We start from the raw sequence: 5,543 nt of genomic DNA on the forward strand, positions 1-5,543 counted from the left end.
GATCCCGCGCGGTGAAGACGGGTGAGTAGATCGATTTTAGATAATCGATTTCAGCTACGCTATTCTCGTAGCTGAAATTGCGTATCTAAAATCGATTTTCGCACGTCGTGTAGACCTGGCCTATATATCTCATGGGATCTGGCAGTGAGAGCTCATTTCAAGGTGGTATGGCTGCTTGAGATACGGCAAAAGCACTCTAATGCTGTTCTACCTTCAGGAAACACCTCTGGACCCCTTCTTCCATCCCCAAAACTGTATGGGGAGCATTTGAAACTCCTGAAATAAACTGGAAATGAAAGTGTGGACAGCTTTTGACTTGCTATTTATTAAAAATCTTTAACATGTTGCAAAACTAGCTCCTTAATGACATATGTTTCAGCGGGTCCAGTTGATGCGGTCACAAGTTAGGCAAGCCTTCACACACAGCTCTTCTAGGGCAAGTTCTTCCTGATTTGGAGAACAGATGTTTGATAGGCTTCTTCCTTTGAGGCTGCATGGCCAAAGTTGTAGCAGCAGGGACTTTGGAAGAAGATGGAGCTTAGGAGGAGAGAGAAATACATGAAATGACAATATAGTCTACTGCATAACTCACTTGGCTTTGTTATGTTCATGGCACAAAAGACGTTAGATAAAAATACTCTTGCTGGAAAGTTGCACTGTAACAGTAATTTTTCTGAGAATCATAATGATGACACACAAGAACCCCAAAACAAAGAGAGAACAGGCTGCTCCCTAAAAGAGGCACACTTCACCCCACCTGACTCGAGGCTGTCCGTATGCAGACTCCCTGCTGTTGGGCCTAGATCGCATGCTTCCCTACTGAGCCCCATAGGCTGCAAGCAGGACCAAGAAACCCCCTGAAATTTCAAGTGACTGATCACAATTTTAATACCATTTTCAATATAACACGCTTTTGATCAGAAGATTGAAGGTTTTGCGTCCTTTTGTGGTGGCTATAGAGGTAACATAGTCCAGTGGTTCAGGGCAGTGGCCCAGGCCTCACGAGGACTAGGCTTGATGCCTGACTCCTCTGCTGATGTGCTGTGTGAGACTTTAGGCTGACACTCCGCTTCTCTGTGCTTTAGTGTTTCTGATCTGCAACGTCCTCTTATCCTGACTCAACTCTTCTTTATTTGCTGTTTCTTCAGAGATAAAATGCAGAAGTAAATATCTTTATCAGGCCAGTTTCAATTACCCCTCCATGTTAATGCTGCTCACAAGATTAAACCATAAGGAGGTCCAGAAAAGGAAAGCAAATTAAATAACTGCTGGGTATCGTCTCAGTGATAAGGTGCATAGCTTTAAACTTGAGTCACTTTATTGACATGACAAGGTGCTCAGGTACTAGTAAAGTCAGTTTGTGGAGGGTCTGACGATGATAACATCTACCTCTCACAGTAGAACCAGGAGTACAATCCAGGTCTTTTGAGGCATAAGTCTAGTGTGCTATCCACTAGGCCACACTGCTCTGAAGAGACACTCAATCCTCATCTCATGTAAATACTTATGGCTCCGTTGAGGTGACTGGCGCTACGCCCATTCACGCCTGATGACAATCTGACGCCAAGTATCTATTTCCCAGTTTTGTGGTAGTAGTGAAATGCAATGCACTGTGTTTGCTGACTTTTGTATTGCTGTCCATTTCTGGGTTCTGATTATGGCTGGCTGGAAAACAAGAACTCCGTTTTGTCAAAAAGAAGAGGGCGTGGGGGTGTTTTGAAATCTGGTTTTGCAATACAAAAATGAGACCTTTGGAAAATTGTCATGAAAAATTTGATCATGAGAGAGTGAGCCTCAACCCCAGACGAGCCAACCCCCAGGTTTAGGTCCCTGCTGTGCCTGATTTGGAACAGGGACTTGAAGCTGGGTCTCCCTCTCCCACATCCTAGGTGAGTGCCCTAACCATCAGGCTGCTGATTATTCTGGAGTGCCTCTCTCCTGAAATTCCACCGTGGTTCTGAGAAAGCTTCACCAAAACAGAGATGTTCCCATGAAATGTTTTGTTTTTAACAAATCGGCATCTTCCACACACCCCTCCCAAAACCACCCAAAAATAAAAAAAAAATTGCCAAAATTCCTGCTCAGCTCTGGTCCTGATTCTTTGGCAGCAGGATATGAATGATTCCCATTGACTTCAATAGCATTGCAATGGGGGAACAAGGCCACTTTTGCCATCTCTACTCTTCTTCTCACTGAATTTATACAGTTTTTCTTCCTGGTTTTTGAGTGGGGACAGGGATGTTTCTCTTACAGCTTCCAATAGTTCGAGGAAATAGTTTCTCCTTTAGGAGAATGTGTCTCTCAGCTTCTTCACCATGCCAAGAAAATATGCACTAGAAATAAGGCCAACACAACCCACCCTCTCGGATCCAAACAACCCCACTCCCTGGAGAATTTGCATCCAAATATGAATGTTGTGGCTTGGGCCTTTCTCTGCTGTGCACGGGGGGCGAGGGGGTCTACACCCAGAGGAGCTTCGCTGACTTGTGCCATGTGAGGAATTAGCTCTTAGAACAAAGCCAGAACCTTTGGAAGAGATGATCAGGGCTGTGACCCTGGGTCATTATTCTTATCATGAAAGAGAATGCGGTAGAGTTCTTTCTCCCCAGGAACCGTTCCAACATGGCACTGGTGTGTCGGGGGCGGGGAGCATCCCCTGTTCAGCACTATGTTCTAAAAGTAACTCTCTGAATTCTCACTCTTCTGATTTGGGGCTTCCCCCTTTTCAGTTTCAAGCTTCCTCTGAGGCACAGATATAACTACGGCATTGTGCTTCAGTTTCCATGGGTACTTACCAGTCTAATGCTATGTTTGGAGGTCACCGTCTGAGCTACACTCCATTCCCCCTGGCTGCGGATGGGCACTGAGGTGTTGGCTAGCTCCCTGTCTCTGAAATGCTGCCTGGAACTCAGGAAAGACTGTGCCAAGTACACCTGACTCCAACAGGTGTAAGCAAATGAGACCGAGAATGTCTTGGCAACAATACATCCCCCTGTATTTTAAAGGGTCGGTGTGCTCCCCGAGAAGCTGGCATTAACTGGATCCCTGAGATAGAAGGTTTGCCAGAAGGGAGACTGCAGTGATAGTAAGTGGCTGCATCATCTCTACCAGGGGAGCCTATGAGACCTGAATCATACAACTGTATGAGACCTGTGTAGCCCAAAGAGGAGGCAGTGCTCGCTAAGGGGGGCTGCAGCCAGGGTAAGCACTGATTCAATGTAGCCCAACCAGCTGTGGCTGCTATGGAGCCAATATTAACGGTGCCCCAACGTAGTGGAAACTCCAGTGTGGGACAGGTGGAGCGACACCCCTGTTTACAAATGGTGTCTACCCATCCACATGGAGCCTAGAGGGCCCAGCTGGTGTAACTTATACCTCCTTGCCCCAGCTTCAGTGAAGTGAGCTCATAAGTAGACTTCCAAAAACAGATCACAGAAAACTTCCCACTTACAAAGTGGACCTATTTCGTCTGCAGCTCTGCTCCCTGGCAGTAAATAAACAGGCTCAATCCCCTCCAACAGCTTGTCTGAATGGCAGCAGAAGCCTTTCAGCTGTTCTCTCTGTGCCCTGGGGTTCGCATCACACACAGCTCAGACTGCCCCATGATGCAAGTTCCAGGGCACATGGATAGTCTCTGAAATGCTGAAGGCATCAGCTGTCATTCAGACAAAGCAGGGAGGCAGGACTCCATGCAGTCATTTACCACACACAAATTCCCCTGCTCACATATGGTAATTTTTTTTCACTGTGCAAACCCCGCTCAGCAAACATTGCTACAGCCCTGCCTACACCTCTCACCTTGTATACACCAGGGAATTTTAGAAAGAAAATTCCTATCAGGGCTATCTGGAGTTCAGCGGAATCAGCACTAGTGCTTCTGGGGGCAATAGCATGGACATGGCGCTGGCACTTTGCTTCTTGGTCAATTCAACTGACAGTTTGTTGGCGGGTTTGGAAGTTTGCCGACTGGCTGCTGCATTCTTTCCTCCTGCTTTACAGAGACCTTTTCTCAGGTTGTTGTTTTGGTTAAACCACCAGAACCCCTGAAATTTGATGGAGGGAGGTTTTTTATATTTAAAGTTTAGTCTTCTGTGAAGTGCTTCTCTCTGTTCAGACTCTGGCCCTGGTAGAAACCACTTCCACAGTTTCTTTATCTGTGTTTAGGCTGACATGCAATCCCTTGCATGTCTGAATTGCCTCATCGGGGAGAGATAACCATCTCTCCGTAGTTAATGTGACTGGCTCAGTATTGCCAATTTCAAAAGTTCAAAAATCATAAGTCAGCAGCAAAATCCATCAGATTTTTGTGTTTTTTGGGGGTCTGTCTTCTGAGTTGTGAACTCTCTTCCTCTCATGTGTCTGAGTGTTGCCAACGCTCACTGTACTCTATGAATTCGGGACTTTGCCTGTACTACAGAAGCTCTTGCTGGGAGCCCCAGCTGAGACCAGATTACACACATCTGTTTGAAATACTTTGGTGCTTCCAGCTTCTTCCCAACCCCCCAAATTCTGATTAAGCCTGTGCCCCACATCTGCCCATCCCCCACCCCAGCAATTAATTATGCCTCCCCAACCCTCACATCAGTTCTACCCCAAGAGCATCTCCGCTCCTCTTGCAGTCCCCCCCACATTCCCAGACCTGGGAGAGCCCCCCAGGAGTCCTTCACTTCCCCTCACCCAGATGTGGTGTTGCAGGGATGGGGAGGGGAGGGTGGAAAAGCAGAGGCGACGACTCACTTCACAGGAGGGGCAGAGGGAGCAGAGCCACTCTGAGCTGTGGAGTTCCTTCTGCTTCCCCCCCCATCATGTGAAGGCTGCTTCTTCTCTTCCATCATTTCAGGGGATGGAATTTTGCAGGGAGGGGTTGGGGGGAGAGCTCTGCCTGCCCCCTGCAGCATTCTGATTGGCTGCTCTTCCCCAGGAGGCAGGGAAGTGGGGAAGGCAGCTAATAGGAGGGTGTCTTACCACAATTGTTCAAGCAGGAGCTAAAATTTCTTCCCGGCCATTGGGAGTGTTGGTAACATTGACCAATTCCGGTTGTTGGGTTTAGCGTGTGAGTGCAAGGTGATCAATATACAGAAGGTCAGAGTAGGCGATCTGGTAGGCCCTTTTGGTCTGAAACTCTGCCTGTGGCTCTGTGATACTGCTAGTTTCCTGTTACGATATTCCATGCTCCTAATGTCACTGACCCTCAACCAATCCTTCTGTCTTCTTGTTTGCACTTTCCTGGCAGAGGAGATCTTATTTGGCAATAAAACCTAAGCCAGAGAAATGACAGTTGCAAAGAGAGATGTAGGATGAAGGGACTAAACGCCTGGAAAATTGTTTTGGCAGAGATATTCCCCCTGCAAAATGCTTAAGACCAGATTCCAAGCCCTCAAATATGATGTTTTTGCACTCTGGGAACTACCCTAACCAGGCAACCGGAATTCCCAGTGCTTAGGGGGGAATCCCTGAATGCTCTGAGACCAGATTAACTAGTTCTGTGCTACCTGATCCTGACTCCCCCTCCAGCAGGGCCGGCTCTGGCTTTTTGCCGCCCC

The sequence above is a fragment of the Chelonoidis abingdonii genome, chromosome 4 (genome assembly GCF_003597395.2).
Source record: "Chelonoidis abingdonii isolate Lonesome George chromosome 4, CheloAbing_2.0, whole genome shotgun sequence".
NCBI classification, from domain to species: domain Eukaryota; kingdom Metazoa; phylum Chordata; order Testudines; family Testudinidae; genus Chelonoidis; species Chelonoidis abingdonii.